At 44.2% G+C, this 19,591-nt stretch overlaps 1 protein-coding gene across 2 annotated transcripts in view; it reads left to right on the top strand.

The window, feature by feature from the left end:
- The first annotated feature begins 14,410 nt into the window (after window positions 1-14,410).
- LOC134843526 (kinesin-like protein KIF2B) overlaps window positions 14,411-19,591 on the top strand; it is a 44,523-nt gene continuing 39,342 nt past the window's right edge. For both annotated transcript variants that reach the window (XM_063859631.1, XM_063859630.1), the window contains exon 1: window positions 14,411-14,420. The gene's annotated coding sequence lies outside the window, so the exon portion shown is untranslated. The remainder of the gene's footprint in view (window positions 14,421-19,591) is intronic.

Here is a 19,591-nt window from a genome sequence, read left to right as displayed (position 1 = left end):
TCTCTTCAGTTGTCTTCGCCAGATTGAAGCAATGGTCCAGGCTCTCGCTCTTATTGTTTCTGATCTCCTTTTTTTAGCAATTGTCGAATTTCTTCACTGCACTTCAGTTTTTTATTGATTTGTTCCAGCTTCGCCATCAAGTCGCCCAGTTCAAGAAAAGGTGTTTTCTCTTGGTTAGTTGTTGTCCCATTTTCGACTGTTGCCTCGTGGCTAGCTGTCGCTACAAGTTCGTCCTGGTCACCGTCTCGATTGTCCTCTGTTCCTATTGCAGAAACCGTTCCAAATGTCTTGCCATTCTCGGTCGTAGGGGCTAATTCCTCCTTCTCTCTTGGTTTCATTCCGACTATCATTGCACTCCTGTGAACGACGTTCTTTTCGCTTGAGTGTCATTCTTGATCGTTTCCGGCGTGTTGCTCGTTGTATCGTCTACAATGTCAATCGTCGAGAACTCTATCATCTTCTTTTCTTGTTCTTCCACATTCGGCATTGGTGTTGACTCCGTTGTTTTCCTTTCCACCTCATCAATGCTCTGGTCTGGTGTCTCAAGATCAATTTCTGTAGCAGGTAAGTTTGTCCTTCTTCAGCGCTGACTTTCATTTTGTTCTCCTTTGCGCTTCTTGTGTTGACCATGCTCACTGAAAAATTCTTTCTCATTACTTTTTGGACCGACGGCATTGCTTTCCGTTGCGAATAGTTATGATTTGTCTTTGACTCTAGAACTCTCCTTTCTGCTATCGGTACCTTACTTTGCCTCATGATTCTTATTTACAATTTTTCTATCTACAATATTAAAACTTACAAAAACCTCTTCTTAGGATAAGAATTCTAAAAAGTATTCCTAATTTTCTTAATTTAAAATCTTTCAATTCGTGATTTTATTAGAGCTCATTTTTCTTGATTTAATCGTTCTGACCGGTCCATTGTGCTCTTCACTTAAGTATTTGGATATTTCACATTGTCTCAAGACCTATCACTCAAGTGTTGGGCTACCTCGTACTGTCCCAAGACCCTTTTCGCTTTGATGTCGGGACATTTCGCACGTCCCAAGACCTCTTGGTACTGTCCCATGACTTTTCCGTCCTGTCCCAAGACACTTCGGTACTGTCCCAAGACTTTCCCGCACTGTCCCAAGTTTTCTCGGTACTGTCCCAAGACTTTTCGGTATTGTCCCAAGAATTTTTTGTACTATCCCAAGATTTCTTGGTACTGTCCCAAGATTTTTCGGCACTGTCCCTAGACTTTTATGTACTGTCCCAAGACTTCTTGGTGCTGTCCAAAGACTTTTCCGCACTGTCCCAAGACTTCCTCGTACCGTCCCAAGACTTTTCCGCACTGTCTCAAGACTTCTTGGTACTGTCCCAAGACTTCTTGGTACTGTCCCAAGACTTTTGGCACTGTCCCAAGATTTTTTGGTACTCTCCCAATACTTTTCTGTACTGTCCCAAGACTTCTTGGTACTGTCCCAAGACTTTTCTGTACTGTCTCAAGACCTTTCGGTACTGTCTTAAGACTTTTCGGTACTGTCCCATGACTTTTAGGCCCTGTCCCAAGACTTCTCGGTACTGTCCCAAGACTTTTCGGTGCTGTCCCAAGACTTTTCTGTACTGTCCCAAGAATTTTCGGCCCTCTCCCAAGACTTCTTGGTACTGTCCGAAGACTTTTCGGTGCTGTCTCAAGACTTCTTGGTACTGTCCCAAGACTTCTTGGTACTGTCCCAAGACTTTTCGGCACCGTCCCAAGATTTTTTGGTACTGTCCCAATACTTTTCTGTAATTCCCAAGACTTCATGGTTTTGTCGCAAGATATTCTGTACTGTCTCAAGACTTTTCGGTACTGTCTTAAGACTTCTCGGTACTGTCCTAGGACTTTTCGGCCCTGTCCCAAGTTTTTTTGGTACTGTTCCAAGACTTTTCGTTGCTGTCACAAGACTTCTTTCTACTGTCCCAAGACTTGTTGGTGCTGTCCAAAGACTTCTTGGTACTGTCCCAAGACTTTTCGGTGCTGTCCCAAGACTTCTCTGTACTGTCCCAAGACTTTTCTGCACTGTCCCAAGACTTTTCGGCCCTGTCCCAACACTTCTTTATACTGTCCCAAGACTTTTCGGTGCTGTCTCAAGACTTCTTGGTACTGTCCCAAGATTTCTTGGTACTGTCCCAAGACTTTTCGGTGCTGTCCAAAGACTTTTCTGTACTGTCCCACGACTTGTCAGCCCTGTCCCAAGACTTCTTGGTACTGTGCCAAGAACTTTCGGTGCTGTCACAAGACTTTTCGGTGCTGTCCCAAGACTTCTTGGTACTGTCCTAAGACTTCTTGGTACTGTCCCAAGACTTTTCGGCACTGTCCCAAGATTTTTTGGTACTGTCCCAATACTTTTCTGTAATGTCCCAAGACTTCTTGGTACTGTCCTAAGATTTTCTGTACTGTCCCAAGACTTTTCAGTACTGTCTTAAGACTTTTCGGTACTGTCCTAAGACTTTTCGGCCCTGTCCCAAGACTTCTTGGTAGTGTCCCAAGACTTTTCGGTGTTGTCCCAAGACTTTTCTGTACTGTCCTAAGACTTTTCGGCCCTGTCCCAAGACTTCTTGGTACTGTCCCAAGACTTTTCGGAGCTTTCCCAAGACTTCTTCGTACTGTCCCCGGACTTCATCACTTCAGTGTTGGAACACCTCACACTGTCCCAAGACCCTTTCTTTCTTAGTGTTTGGACAAACTGATTTCTTCATTTTCGTTGTTGGGACTCTTGAACAACTATCCCTGGTACCACCACCTGAGCTCTAGTATAAAATTTTCCCCAAAACCCAATCTTACTGGCCAAAAGTTTCAAATGCTAACCCCCTTGTATTTATCTCCCTTTATTAATCTGATGCAAGTTGAAATCCAACTTGTTCGCAGGTGTGTTGTGATCACCTGTTCGTTCAAAACCGATAAGATTAGTACCAAAAACATAAAAACACAAACGAGAAAAAGTTATAAAAACAGAAAGATGAAACCACCTAAAATCAAACGTGACCAATGTCGTCCTTTTGTAGAAAAAATGTCTGGTACCTGATTGTCACGCGTTTTCCTTCCCCCTACTAACGTTCTTATGGGGTATTTTCCTTACGGGTTTCAAAAACTGTATCTCCGTTCCCCCCATCCGATCCGACCAGGGTGCCTACCTAAATTCAATCTTAAATATGGATATCCTCTCTCCGTAATTCACGCGTGTAAGATTATAATGCAACTAAATCGACGATATCGATTGATAGTTACCTTAACGTGTCCCCCCTTTTTGCAATTTGCAACCGCCAACCTCTAACCTAACCAGCACACTTCTTACCTCCCCCCTATTTAGCCCCCCTCTTAAGCCGAAAATTACCTTAAGCGCTGGGTGCTAAACCTCTCGAGAGAAAACCGTAGAACCTGTTTCCAAGCTCTGCTCAAGTAAAAACGTTACTCAAAACAGTGGGGTTCCGCTTATCCAATTTTACACTTATCTCCTATACCGATACCCGATTGACCAAACAGAACACCTCTGTGTGTCCCCCTCTGGTTGTTTTGATTCCGTGCTGGTTGTGTGCTTGGCTCGTCCAGCACCTCTCTCCATCACCACTTTCCCACTTGGCTGGTCACCTCTTCCAGTCCAGTCTTCCAGTGATTCGTCGATTGACCAAACAAAACACCCCTGTGTGCCTTCTCTGTTCGGTCCCGTCGGTGCTTGATGTCCCCTTGTCGTGTCCAGCACTTGTCGGGTTCCCTTCTGGCGAACCATTTTCCTACTTGGCTGGTCACCTTTTCCAGTCAGGTCTCCTAGTGGTCCAGCAAAGTTGCAAGCTATCTGAAAACCCTTGACAACGCCCCACAGTCAGGCACCTTTTTAAATTGCTGAAATGATCGAAACAATCAGTCTTTTGAAAACAGTATGGGGATACTATTTAATTAATATAAAGGTTTGATCCAACTAATCTGGTGTCAAAGTCACTGTCATTTTTTGTTTTATGGTTTTTATTCCTTTTTCTATTCTTTTTCGGTTTTTGTTTCGCTTTTTGTCTTTTTGCTCGTTTTTTAGTCCCCCTAGTTACCCCCATTACTCGGTTAGCATTACTCTTTTTGCTCGTTTTTTAGTCCCCCTAGTTACCCCCATTACTCGGTTAGCTAGGCCTCGTTTGGAGAGCGTAACAGGAAATTTTCTCGAGTTTTCTTAAAAAGCTATCATGGTTTTCTTAAAAAGCTATCTTAAACTAGCACACTCGAGAATTGGAGTAACTAAAATAACTAGCGACTCTAGCATAAATGTAATAACTTGAGAAGTTTGCTATTAACAAATTCCAACAAAGGAAATGAGTTTTCACTTGAGAACTAAAGTTTTGGGTTGGACCATTGGGAGACTTCGGTTGTCCACCTTTCCACCGAAGGTTCACTCTGGTCCACTTCGAATCAATATACTCTTCGTTCGCAATCGTTCTGTCCCCTATTTCAGGATAGGACAGCTCTACTCGCGTGTGATTTTTGTATCTGGAAATTGTGAATTGCAATTTCCCGCTGCTTTTTTCGACTATTTTTCCGCGATTGGAGTTCGGTTGTTCTCATCTTGCGTTTTGTTCTCATCTCGGGATATAGACATTGGAAGTCTAAAAAGATGTTTTATCTTGAGTCACATCCTCGAAAGTGCAGATTAGTGAAAGATTTTGGAAGGCTATAGTATTGTGGTATGATGCCACCGTATTCTGCAGTGAAATGATATGAGGTGGATAAAAGTGGTTTTATGCATTTTGTAAATTCTGTTCGATGGCACTGTACCATTTTGATGAAGACTACGAGACTCAATGAGGACCCTGACCGGGATGTCCGGGGAGTATGTGACATTCGACCAGAATGTACGAAAATGCAGTTTCGCTTGGAACTGTGAAGATTGATGATTTTAATGAGTTAGCGACGTTATTTGAATGATTGGACAAATCAGGAAGGGTCAGTTTTAACTGACATGCTAATTTTTAAAATTTCATTTTGGACATGAACGACACGTAACGTATTATTATTTCGCGGCACATTGAAACGGCGAAACACAACAACAAAAGTCGCAGTGGAAACAACTACGAGAAAACGATAACAGATTGAATTTGCATTTGGAGATTGTCAGATACCATTCCCAGCTGTAACGATTGTGCTGTTACAATCCTTACAACGCAGAACCCGAGAAAAAGGAAGGGTGTTGGGACGGCGTGTCTAGCTTTCCGGAAATATATACGAGTGCTATTTCCCCGTATTCCAGAATCCGGAGGGGTCTCGGGCTCAGAACTCAAATTGTTTGATATAAACTTTTAGCTTCCTGGTCAGGTCATGCCCTGAGTTGAATTTAATTAACATCCAGATTCATTTTCAGAGAATGAGAAGCTATGAGTGAGGGAAGGAGTTTATCCATCTTCGATGGAGATGATGATTTTTATCTACTGAACAAAAACAATAGTGGTAAAAACGGCAGATCAATGTAAAATAAATTCCAGTAACGTTTTCGACATAAAAGTCACCATCAGCCAATCTAAAAAACAAAGTACCTGTAAAAAAGGAATGGAACTGGCTGTGTTGAAATTACAAAAAATGTATAAAAACTAACATTAAAAAGAATATAAAAATAGCATCAGTTAAGACCCGAGTTAGTTATGTGACTAAAACAAACGGACTTAATAAACCTCACAACTTGACTGTGAGGTACCGCTGCCGGTATTCCTCGCGCGTGTTGAGGGCAGGTCTTCTCCTCGAAATATAAAGCGCTTCTAAGGTCAAAAGTTTGTTCGTGTCTAAGCATCTGTCTAAAATTCTCGCCTCAACTGCAGCCTTGTCTGCTCCGCATTCCTTTAGATGACTTCCCACCGCCGCAGAGTCCCTAAGGTGTTCAATTTTTCGGGTGATCAGGTGTCGGACGGTCTGTCCAACATAGCAGGAATTGCATCCTGGACAACATATCTCATAAACCACCCTACTCGTCAAATACCTAGGGAAATCTGTTTTCAAAGTGGGAAGACAGGTTCTGAGTTTGCGGGTCGTGAATATTGTAGAAATACCAAAGTTTTGCAGCCTTTTCGCGAAAATATCAGACACTTTTCCTCGATACTGGAGCCGGATAACTGGTTTCTCGATACTTTCAGGCTTTATTGAATTGGTTGTTGCTTGTGTGGTCGTGTCCTGGTTTTCCTTGATTTTAAGAAGAGGATCTGTCACTATGGTTTCATAAAAAGCCGGAGAAAACTGATTTGCTTCCCAATCATTTTTTGCTTTCTTCAAACCTTTATCAAAGGCCTCCCAAGTGGAAGTGGAGTGATCAATTCTGTGCAAGGTGCCCTGAACAATGTTTCTCTTGTATTTTGTTGGCGTACAGGCGTGAAACCCAAGGGTGAGTCCAGTGTCTGTAGGTTTGCTGTACCATTCTGTGCTGATAGTACGGCCGGACTGTCTAATAAGCATATCGAGAAAAGGAAGCGTCCGATTGAGCTGTAATTCTATTGTGAACTCCAGGTTTGGATGTAGCGTATTCTCATATGATAACAGGCGATCAATCTCAGCAACCTTGACCGAGCGCAGGATGTCATCTACGTACCTACCAAAAATTTTTGCTTTAGGTCTAGACGATACTGCACCGCAACCACAATTCCAATAATTATCATCCATACCTTTGAGCTGGCGGATGGTTAAACTGGTGCATTTAAGATGAAACCGTCGGTCACAGTCATCACAGCAAATAGAAAAACCTTCATCCAGTACCTCCAACATGCACGTGCCACAGGGATAGCTGTCTTGTGAACCATTGCTGTTGAAGTTATCAGGTGGTTGTCTGCTGATTCTCCGAAACTTTTCATCCAGATATTGGCAAGAATGACTGCTAAAGAAGAACCCATCGCTACACCATCAGTTTGGATATACCATCTGCCATCACACATAAAATAAACAATAGTAATATAATAAATAGTAGTAGCCCTGTTTTTAGCAGTGACATCGTGGTCTAGGGATACTGAGACCCAGCGATGAGCTCACTATATTTGCATATAATTAAGTTAATTGGAGCGTTCTGGTCGAAGCCGGAAAGCAGTAACGTTTTGTCGACCCGATGTTAGGAAAACCACCAAAAGAACTGGCTTTGGCAGAGACGGTGAAAAGCATGTAGAGTTGTGTTTAGACGCTAGCCAGTCGTTTTAGAACCTAGCTTATTTCCCGTCGATATGTACTTCCGGGAAAATGTTACATATTAGCCCTGTTTTTAGGATTGACCTCGTGGTCTGGGGATACTGAGACCCAGCAATGAGCTCACTATATTTGCATATAAAGAAGTTAATTTGCGCGGTTTGGTCTTTAGCTTTTTTTAATCGTAACGACTTTGACGACCAGATGTTAATGGACCACACATTGAACTTTCTTTGGTAGAGACGGTTGACAGCATGTGAAGCTGTGTTTAGACGCTAGCCAGTGGTTTTAGAACCTAGTTTTTTTGTTGGTATGTACTTCCTGGCGAATGTTACATATTGAAGAAATGTGCCAGTCGGTCATGTCTGGAGGTTTGATCATGAGAAACACGTAATTTTGGAGTGAAGTTTTAATTTTAAAAATTTCGAATGGAGCCTGTCATGCTCAGTTTTCTCGAACCAACTGAAAACAAAAAGTGAAAAATCAGAACGACCGAATTAACAATTGCGGGAAACTACTCAAGAAAAAGGCAGGAAATTGCTATTCGCAATTTCTCGATACGAAATAATAAGAGAGTAGAGCTGTCTTATCCCGAAAACAGGAGAATATAACACAGACTTGAGAAAGGACGATTATTCGAACGGAACAGAGTGAACATTCAATGGAAGAGAGGACAACTCGAGTGTCCCGATGGTTCATACAGAAACTTTGATTCTTGAGACAAAACTTACTTCTGTTGTTAAAACTAATTAGCATCAAACTTATTTAGTTATATTATTTAATCCTCGAGCTACTTATCTTTTAATTACTCCTCATACTCAAGCGCATCGACATGTGAGTTCTCAATTTAAATTTCTCGAGTGTATTTTATGATAGTTATGTTGAGATAAGGCGAGTTTTAGGTTGATCCATCTGAAATGGATCAAAGTTCCACTCTCCAATAAAAAGTAACTAAGCGGATTGTTCCGACCCGGTTTTTAACGGCGTTCATGTATTTTGGGTATCTCGAGACCTAAGTATGGGAACGTTTTTATTTCTAGAGTGGGGGGTATTTTGGTAGTGGCCTTTAAGCTGTAACGGGTCGTGGTCTCATGTCATAAGCGAACCGAATTGGCTCCGACCGTTCTTGAGGTAGAAAAACACAGGAGATAGTGTCCCTGACTCTTGAGCCAATGGTTATAGGGCCTATTTTTCTTAAGCCTCATATGTGACTGCAGTAGACGAATGTTACATAGTGTTTTTATGGCGCTCCTGGGTGTTTTTACGACATCATGACTACGGAGTCGAACCCACTTGACACAGCTCCGGGCTACATGCCCATTCTAGAGTAGCAGTGGTACGGTTCAGCGGGAACGTCTAAGCCTTCCGGTTGTACCGTGATAGCTTTTTAAGAAAACTCAAGAAAACTTCCTGGTACGCTCTCCGAACGAGGCTTAGCTAACCGAGTGAAGGGGGGCAACTAGGGGGACAAAAACACGAGCAAAAAAGAATACAAAAAGGAACAAAAACCATAAAACGAAAAAAGACAGTGACTTTGATACCAAATTAGTTGGATCAAACCTTAGTATTAATTAAATAGTATACACATACTGTTTTATAAGACCGATCGTTTCGATCAATCTAGCAATTTAAACCAGTGAATTCAGTAAGGTGCCCGAGTGGGGGGCGTTGTTAAGGGTTTTCAGATAGATTGCGACCCAACCGGACCACTAGGAGACTTGACTGGAAAGGGTGACCAGTCGAGTGGGAAAGTGGTTCACAAGGATCGAAACGGACCACTAGGAGACTTGATTGGAAGGGGTGACCAGTCGAGTGGGAAAGTGGTTCTGCTGTCAAGTGCAGAACAGAGACAACCAGCACAGGACCACTACAAGAGGACGCACAGGGGTGTTCTCAAGTCGAACAACGGGTATCGTTAGAATCCACATTACATTATAGGAAATAAGTGTAAAATTGGATAAGCGGAGTCCCATTGTTTTGAGGCAGTTTTTACTCAAGCAGGCCTGGAAACAGGTCTACGGTTTTCTCTCGAGAGGTTTAGCACCCGGCGCTTAAGGGATTTTTCGGCTTAAGAGGGGGGCTAAAGAGGGGGGAGGTTAGTAGGGGGGCTGGTTAGGTTAGAGGTTGGCGGTTGTAAATTGTAAAAAGGGGGGAAATTAGAGTAACTAATTAATCGACATCGTTGATTTAGTTACATTAGCCATCAACACGCGTTGGTAATAATAGGTGTATATCCAAAATTTAACTCGAGTTAAGATTGGCACGCTGGTTGGATTGGTAGGGGGGAACGGATATAGACAGTTTTTGTGATACCCCATAAGATCGCAAGTGGGGGGAGGAAAACGCGTGGCAGTTAGGTACCAGACATTTTTTTTTCGACAGAAGGTCGACATTTGTCTCCTTTTATTATTTTTTCTTGTTTAAAAATTTTTTTTATATATATTGTTGCATTTTGGTGAGGATTTGCGATTGGTTTTTATACGAACAGGTGATCATAAGATACCTGCGCACAGGTTTTGGTTTCAAGTTGCTTGGAATATAGAAAAAGAGGTAATTCAAAAAGGGGGGTTAGCATTTGGCCATTAAGAGAGGGTTTTTGGGAAAATTTTCACAAGAGCTTGAGTGGTGGTACAAGGTACAGTGAATCAAGAAGTCCCTACAACGAAGAAGAAAGAGATCCGATATCCAGACACTCAGTGACGAGTCTTGGGACAGTACCGAAGAAGTCTTGGGACATTGCAGTCTGGGGACAGTCTTGGGGCAACACAGTCTTGGGACAGTGCAGCCTTGGGGCAGTCTTGGACCAGAGCAGTCTTGGTACGAAACAGTCTTGGGCCATTGGTCTTGGGACGTTAGTCTTGGGACGTTGGTCTTGGGACATTAGTCTTGGGTCGTTGGTCTTGGGCCATTGGTCTTGGGACGTTAGTCTTGGGACATTAGTCTTGGGACATTAGTCTTGGGACATTGGTCTTGGGCCATTGGTCTTGGGACATTAGTCTTGGGACGTTGGTCTTGGGACGTTGGTCTTGGGCCATTGGTCTTGGGACGTTAGTCTTGCGACGTTGGTCTTGGGCCATTGGTCTTGGGACATTAGTCTTGGGCCATTGGTCTTGGGACGTTAGTCTTGGGACATTAGTCTTGGGCCATTGGTCTTGGGACGTTAGTCTTGGGACGTTGGTCTTGGGACATTAGTCTTGGGACGTTAGTCTTGGGACGTTAGTCTCGGGACGTTAGTCTTGGGACGTTGGTCTTGGGACATTGGTCTAGGGACGTTGGTCTTGGGTCATTGGTCTGAGGATACCAATAAGAAGTACTGGGACAGCACTGAATAGTCTTGGGACGGTAGAGAGAAAGTCTTGGAACAGTATTAGGAAGGGGGTACTACAAGAGTACTAAGTTAGGTTGAAGTAACCAATTATAACAACACATTCCCTATCCTAACCTAACACATAAAAGTTTTCAAGAGTTTAAGAAAAATTGTTTTTAGCGAATTGTCAATTTCTTTTTACTTAGAGTTTTAACCTTAGAGTAGAAATTTTGTAGATAATAATACTGTAAATAATAACAATAGTAAATAATGAGGCGGAGCAGGGTACCGGTAGCTGAAAAAAGATCTACCGAAGCAAAGACAAAGTATAATTCGTCGCTACGCAAAACAACATCAATGGGTCCGAAGATAACAAAGAAGAGCTTTTCAGTTAATATGGTCAGCACAAGGAGTACAACGGAGAACAGAGCAAAAGAGGGCACGGAAGGGGAAGGAGTAGAACCCACCATCGAGATTGATCTAGAGACACCTGATCAAAGTGTGGATGAAACAAGGAAAATGGCGACGGAGTCAACTCCAATGCCCAATGCAGAAGAACCAAACCCGAAACCCATAGAGTTCTCACCAATAGACAATGTGGAAGACGCAATAGGCAACACCGAAGAAACGGTGAAAGAAGACTCTCAAGTAAAAAAGACATCTTTTACAGAAAAGTTGGCGATGATGGTCGGAATAAAAACGAAAGAAAACATAACTGAAGAACCAAAAGCTGAAAGAGCACGAACATTTGAGACAGTGAGCACGAAGACGACAGAAGCCAATCCAAGAGAGGAACAAACTAAAGCAACAGCCAAAGACAGACCGACGGCTGACCATGAAGAGGCTACTCTTGAGCTAGGTGACTTGATGGCAAAACTGAATCAGATCGACAAAAAACTGAAGCATAGCGAAGAGGACAGAGAAGTGATAAGAAAAGAATTAAGATACAACAAACACGAGTATCTGGATAGTTATTTTAACCTGGCTAAGGCAACAGACGAGAGACTCAAGGAGATGACAGATAAGGTAGAAACCACCAATGAAGAACGAGATAGGAACATCAAAAAAGATATGCAACAGTTGAAAAACCGATATGATGATGTCAACAGCCAATTAGGTAGCCTGGAAAAGAGAATGGACACAATGAGCAAAAATCAGGCCGAAAGTTTGTGTGCAATACAGGCGAAATTGGATGCAATCTTGAGAAATTCTACCTCACAAGAAAGACCGGCAGCGGATCGCACGCAAGGCACCAGAGTTGACTTTGTGGAACCACAAAGGAACAAACGGCAATCGACACCGTTGCCCTTAACCCGGGATACGGTGAGCATAGCACCAACAGCTGCTAAAACAATCATGAAGAATGGAACGTCAAGTACAACGACTGGTCCGGGGGACTCAACAGCTAACAGCAACTCAGGTCCGGATGCTATGACATGGGCAAGCACTTGGGAGATGATGAATAGAACTCTAGAAGCCTTCGCCACGAGGAACACTGACTCGAATGATAGAAGAGAGGGAAAATCCAGAAAAACATTCAAAAAGCCAAAAGAATTCAAAGATGACTCTGATGGATGCATTGATACTTGGGTAGAAGTGATGAGATTACACCTAGAACAGGACAACTTGAACGATGAAAGACAAGCATGCACAGCCATACTCAGCAATTTAGAAGGCACGGCATTAAAATGCGTGGTTGCGAAGAAAGAAGAAGAACGCGATACCGCGGACAAAATCTTTGAAATACTGTTGAATAGATTCGGCTCAGGCATGAAGGGTCATCAAGCGATGATGCGATTTGAAAAAAGGAGACAGAGAGATGACGAATCGATAGACAGGTTCCTAGATGATCTCGAGAGCTTGAGAAGAAGGAGTGACCCAGAAGAATCTACCAATAGAAGAAACTTCAGCATAGCCTCAAAGTTCATTGATGGGGTAAAGAGTGATGACTTGAGAACGATGTTAGCAACGTATTACACATTGTCGAAAGATAATGCGCGAACTCCAGAAGAGATGAGGCAGAAGTCAAGAGAATACATGCTGATGAAACCCAAGAAATACTCGTACTCAGACAAAAGGAACACCCAAGGGGGGAGTCAGCCACAGAGGTCGCCATGGTACAAGCCCAGAGATGAAATGGACAAAGGCAGGTCGTGTGCTAACTGCGGGTCAGTTGATCATCATGTGGCGGATTGCACGACATACAAACAGGGCATGAAGAGTTTGGGATATGCACCTGATGAGGAAGATATGAGTCAGATGAAAGAACACGAGTTCTATAGCGGCTTGATCACCAAAATAGGAGCAAGATGCTTCTTCTGCAACCAAGAAGGGCACTTCAGGATGGACTGTCCGTTGTTTTGGGAAGCGGTCAAGAATCAGAGTCATCCGAAACACAAGTTGGCGCTAGCAGCGGTGCAGAACCAGAGAAACAGACAAGGTGAATTTGAGACGGAGAAACTGGAGGGACCAAATGTAGAGCTACCAACGAAATCAATGAAAACTGTAACACAATGTGGTAGTGCAGCAGAGGCCACGGCGAAGAAAGCCCCAGAAATAGATTACGAGAAGGCGGCAGCGGAGGCCATCAACAAAGTGAAGCAGGATCTGGCAGCGAAAGAAATAGAACAACGACTAAAGCAGGAGATCGAAAAGCAGAATTTCAACGAAGCATTAACTGGATCGAAGCCAGCACCAGAGGCTGTATCGGGCTCGACAAAGACTGGAAATTGTAACACTGTAAAGATGATGACAGGAAAACCATTCGGCATATCAAAAATCGGGGTCGATAATCACAGTGGGCGGCCACGAGGTAACCAGAAACTTGAGCGAACCGAGCGACCAGACAATAACGCACATTGATGTGTACGCAGATTACTTGAGTTTAATAAGCCCACAAGCGACTTCTAGAGCATTGAGAGCACTACTCACGCGAGGGGGTAGCAAGTCGGTACGTGTTGATAACAGATACACAGAAGCTTATGGTCCACATGAGGTGATGTTAAATATAGATGGAATCAACATCTATACCAAAACAATGATAACATGTGATGAAGACCTAATTGGGCAAATCTACGTAGGGAAGGAAGAGTTAAAGGTGAGATCGATTGGACACTGCGCCATGCTTGAAGAAGATGCGATGCACATCGGAACAGAGGCAGATGTGACAGGGCACGTGCTAGACATAAGTGGCAAGAAGACTCAGTTACGTGGGTTACTTGATACGGGAGCGGTCTTGAGTGTCATACCGATCGAAACTTGGGAACGAATGGGCTTCAACAAAGATGACTTGATAGATTCGAGAATACGGTTATCGGCTGCGAACAAAGGGGCCCTGCGCGTGTTGGGCAGAACGCCGATAATAGCGCTCAATCTGGGGGAACGTAACCTGTGGATGAGTTTTCTTGTAGTAGAAAACCTAGATGAGTCTGACCAATTTATTTTAGGCAGAGACTTCATCAGGAACTTTGATGTAGCGATTGATCTAAACAACGCAATGTTCAGGATACGAAACCCGGATAGGAGGTACGCAATCAAACCGGTAAATTTAATAATGGCAAATGAAAGCAAAGCACCGGTGTTCTTGAGTAGGAGGGTGAGGCTAAAGGCGAATGAAGCGGCAATCGTAGGCTTGCGGATGAAAATTACAATGAATTAAGTGACAATAAGCAAGTGTGTATAGTTCCGAATCCTAATAGTCAAAGTGCTGCTGTTTTAGGAAGATCATTCTCGATAACGAAGAGCGGCATCTGCGTCAGTGTCTTGTTGAATACCCTTGATATACCGATCACGATACAGAGAGGGAGGAAACTGGGATATGCTTTACCGGTTAAAACTCGATATGAAACAATTGAGAACTCAAAACAGAATGAAGTTGTTGATTGTCCCAATCACAGGGACAAAATTTGTATCTTGAGACGATTGCAGAAAATAAAAGATTCTTCAGGTCTTATTAAATCACTTAAGTCAGAAACGGACGATGGGCTGTCGAGCTGTTCGAACTTTCCAGAGCGACCCACACTAGATGAAATGCAAACTGATAATCCGGTTCTGCCGGAGATTGAACATTTGAGGGGCAAACTGAAAGATGAACAGCTCGAAGCCATCAAGGACGTACTAGAGCGGAACGAGGAAGTTTTTTCGAAGCACAAAGCGGATATCGAGTGTTGTAATTTCGTTGAGCATGAAATAGAGCTTGAGGAGAACGCGGTACCGCACAGGGAGGGGGCGAGGCACATGACCCCGCACAAATCGGAGGCGTGTAGAAAAGAGATCGAAACGTTACTAGAGTATGACATGATAGAACCATCCAAGTCACCGTGGGCGTGTGGAGTAGTGATGGCCAAAAAGAAAGGCGACCAGTTGAGGTTTTGTTGTGACTTTCGATACCTGAACTCCGTCACGGTGAAGGATGCCTATCCCATACCTAGGATTGATGAGAGCCTCTCGAAGTTAGGTGATGCAAAATTTTTTACGACTCTTGATTTAGGCTCGGCCTTTTGGCAGGTACCACTACGGAAGCAGGACAGGGACAAGACAGGGTTCGCCTGCGAGTTGGGTCTGTTTCAGTGGAAACGGATGCCGTTTGGACTTTGCAATGCCACAGCCACGTTTCAGCGATTGATGGCACACGCGCTGATAGGCGTGACAAAGAAGTATGGCAATCTGGTAATGTGCTACGTGGATGACGTGGTAATAGCAACGCCAACACTAGAAGACCACATTGAGAGACTTGACGAGGTGTTCGCGTGCATGAAAAGATCGGGGCTAAAGTGTAAACCATCAAAGTGTGAGATACTCAAGGACTCAATAAAATACTTGGGCAGGATGGTAGACAAGCACGGCATCAGACCTGATCCAGACGCCGTGGAAGCAGTCCTAACCTGGAAGTCACCGAAGACGGAACACCAGTTGATGAGCTTCCTGGGCTTCGCTAACTACTACAGAGAGTTCATCAAAGGCTACGCGGACAAGGTATACCCGATGCAACAGTTGATGAGGCACAAGGGCAAGAAGTTCACATGGAACAACGCAGCAGAAGAGTCATTCAAGAGGATAAAGAAAGAGCTATGCGAGGCACCAGTACTAGGGATGCCGACTGAGAAGGGGATGTACGTGCTGGACACGGATGCATCGGTAGTTGCGATTTCAGGAATTCTCCATCAGGAACAAGAATGGAATGGGAAGACAGTCTTGAGACCAATAGCGTACGGGAGCAAAGTCCTAAGTGACACAGAAATGAAGTACGGAGCACCGAAAGCAGAGATGTTCGCAGTGGTCACCTTTGTCGAGAAATACAGGGCATACCTAGGCAGTGAGCCCTTCAAGCTGCGAGTCGACAATCGAGCACTAAGCTGGCTGAAAACGTACTCAATGGACCAAAGTTACATTGGGAGGTGGATAGTTCGCTTGGACGGATACAACATGATAATTGAGCACAGAACACGGGATAAACATCAAAACGCCGACAGCTTGAGTAAGAAGACGGAGTTCTACGAGAGACAAGAACAAAGAGAGGCAGACAGACCTGAAATCAAAGAGGGCTTCTCCTTCATGGACAAGGAAACGTACGACAGTCTTCCCCTCACAAGATGGCTGGACAAATCAGGCAAACCGATTGAAGATCATCCCGAATTACCAAAAGAGCCTCTTGAAAAAACCACCTTGAAGAAGAACAGAAGGATCCCGATATTCAAAGAAGGAACTGAACACCTGGGACTAGATCAAGAGTCCGGGGAGTGGTCCAGGTTCACAGAAGAAGAGGAACCCGGAAAAGGAAAATTGTCCGGGGAGCGTGAAGAATGGGATGAAGACTCGGATGAGAGCAGCGAAGGCCAAGACAGTCTGTGCATGATATTAGCGGAGGAGAAGACAAGGCACCGCGACAGGGAGTTACAAACTGACCCATCTTCAGGAACGTACAATCTGGACATACAAGAGATAAGAAGTGGTGAAGAACTTGAGAGAATAGCGGTTTCAAGAAACCCATTCAGGGAACTATCGTGCAACTCAAACGTCAGAACGAATCTGGTACCAGAAGATGACATGAAAATCGTGAAAAGGATGATATGCGTGAAACTGAGTGACGACATCCACAGCCCTGGTGAGATGAATGGACAGATCATGGCGCTAAAGGAGCATGTCAAGGCGAGATATAGGCTGTCAGACCTAATAAGAGCCCAGAAGAATGACAAAATGACAAGTAACCTCTCCAAATGGATCCAGTCGGGGGTCAAGGAGAAGGGGGAACTTGAGGAAGACAGCTAGAAGATCTTGAGCCAGTTCTATAAAGAAAAGAAAGACTTACTTTATCACACAGCTGATGGGGTGGTAGCGAGCAAGATGAGAGATGAGGAAAAGATATTACACAAACACAACCTCATCATACTACCACAATTGTACCAAACGGAGGTGCTTTTCAGATCACACGACCAGATGGGCCACCAGGGGATAGACAAAGTACAACAAAGGATACTTCACAGGTTTGATTGGCCAGGAATGAGAAAAGCTTGCGAGAGATGGGTGAATGCCTGCCTGGCATGTCTCCAGGTAAAAGACCCAAGGAAGATGAAGTTTCCCCTCAAGTCCGTTGAGAGCTCAGAGTTCAATGAAGTGCTGCAGATAGACCATCAAAAAATCTGCATGACGGAGTCGGGATATAACCAGATACTGGTTATAATAGATCACTTCACAAAGTTGGCGGAAGCGGTCCCGTGCCAAACAGCCTCGGCCGAGGAGACATGTGATCATTTGATAACGCATTGGATATCGCGGTATGGGTGTCCAATGACTTTACAGTCGGACAACGGCAAAGCTTTTGTGGGGGACTTGACAAAAGAATTGATGAAGAGATCGCACATTGCTCAAGCACACTCGACGACCTATCATCCACAGACCAATGGGTTGGTAGAGAGACAGAACAGGACACTGGTCAACATGTTAGTAGGTAGTAGGAGCCACAGGTAGTAGGAGCCTATAACAGTACACAGCACTCAACGACTGGCATCAGTCCTTTCATGATGTTGACGGGCAGGGAGAGGGCAATGCCTCTAACATTCTTCTACCCAGAATACGAGGGGAAGAGGACGTCGCCTCAGGCATATGTGAAGGAAGCGATCAAAAGACAACAAGAGCTAAACGAGCTATGCAGGAGGAACACGGCGCAAGCGCAAATGAGACAACGCAAGAAGTATGACGAAAAAATATTACAAGCAAAACCATATGAAGTGGGCCAGTAGGTGTGGGTCTTCCAAAATGTCATACCGCCCAAGGGAACAAAGAAACTACTCAAGAAGTGGAGGGGACCATTCATGATAACGGAAGTACATCAACAAGGACGGTTCTACCGCTTGAGTACTGGGCGAGCAGCACATTACGAAAATCTGAAGCCTCACGTCCCGTCCCCGGAAGACTGGTGCCTACCGAAAGACATGGAGGGTCTCGAGTACCTGGTGGTAGAGCCAGCGTGTGAAGTGAATGAAAAGGGCACCAGAGAGAAAAATGATGGCAATGAAAACTTGAGCTTGGACGACAATGAAAAGATAGAGGTGGAGTCTGAAGCAGGATCGTTTGCAGAAGAAGACTGGAACGACCCGGAGCAAGATGAGGTGCCGAAGTGGATGGAGCCAGATCGACCAATATCACTGGGAACCAGAACTGGCAATCGTAAACGGACGGGTATAAGATACAACAGATACGGGGATGACTTCTTGATTGACAAGATACAGCCAGACAAATTGGGTGAGGAATTACTGAGTGCAGGCGAACTGGAAGCCGAAGAGGAATGGCAGGTCATTGATGATGGTAGACACTATCCGCAGGAAGATTACTCGACACCAGAAATGGAGACGGACCTCGAACAGAGCGAGATAGAGAGGAGGGAGAACACGAACTTGAGGATACTAGAGTGGATACGCGACGTCAAAGACGAAGGCCATGGAGGACAGAGTATCCAGCAAGTCGACGTGTCAGCGGAAAATCACAAGAAGTCAGAAGACCCTCTCTTCGGCTGGACGGCGACAGACAGGCCGCTGGACATTCCACCGGACAATTCAGACCCGACAACATCGACGGGGACGTCGATAAATATTTTTGTCCGGGGAGTGGGGGTTGGACTTACCCACATCGAAAATTTGATGATAAAGAAGCTCAAGGAAGTGAGAGAAACAAGCGAATTAGAACTGGAAGAACAAGAGCCAGAGCCTAACATAGGCCGGAATTTCAAAACGAAATTTGAAATACCCAATCAGTACTCGGAAAACATCATGATAACAGATAGTGACTTCATCCTGTCAAACAGAACGAGCGCGATCTGCATCACGGCTGACATGAGTTTCAAATCAAGACTGGAAGCTGACTTCAAGAGAGAATACCAGAACGTAGAGTTTCTGTTCAGACAGAGACCAGGACTGGGAGGGATGGCAGCGCTCCCACCATCAGTAGCACAAGTCCCGGGGAAATACCTGTGTTTCCTAGTGACGAGGGTCAATGACAGGAACACAATTGATCCCGAACACGTAATGTTGGCACTAACAAGACTACGAGACTTCATGATTGAAAGAGGGATAACAGAGGTCTCAAAGCCGGTGTATGACCCAAACAGGGGCAAACTGAGCCCAAGGGAATTGTACGCTATCATACATGCAGTCTTTGCAGAAACTGAGATAGTGGTGTATCTTCATAAGAAGTACTACTTGAGCATCGCCTGAGTCGGGTACACGGGGTTGTCGAGTCGGGTGTGAGGGAGGAGTCTTGAGCTAGGTACAAAACAAGTAAGGGATCTTAGGGCTGATTGGCATGACAATTATTATTTTAAATGATTGATGGTGCTAAAACATGAAATGTATCTGCATGTTTTTAGAAAATTTCAATTGAAATATTTTAGTAGGGCGAAAAGGAGAGGTTTTTAATCATAAAAGTAATGGGGTTTTCTGGTTAGGGACACAGCTTGTCGGTCTAAAAAATCGGGTGTTATTTTCAGATTGATTTGTTGAACTCACATTGACTACTCATCTATATTCAATTGAAGGAAGAAAACGATATCTCAAAAAGAAAACTCAAGTTGCTCAGGTAAAACTCAAGTTGCTCAGGTAAAACTCAAGTTGCTAATACTCAAGGACTCAATTGAAA

Source organism: Symsagittifera roscoffensis, chromosome 4 (genome assembly GCF_963678635.1).
Source record: "Symsagittifera roscoffensis chromosome 4, txSymRosc1.1, whole genome shotgun sequence".
Classification (NCBI taxonomy): Eukaryota; Metazoa; Xenacoelomorpha; order Acoela; family Convolutidae; genus Symsagittifera; species Symsagittifera roscoffensis.
Note: the sequence above shows the minus strand (reverse complement) of the source record. Positions and strands in the feature narration are given on the sequence as shown.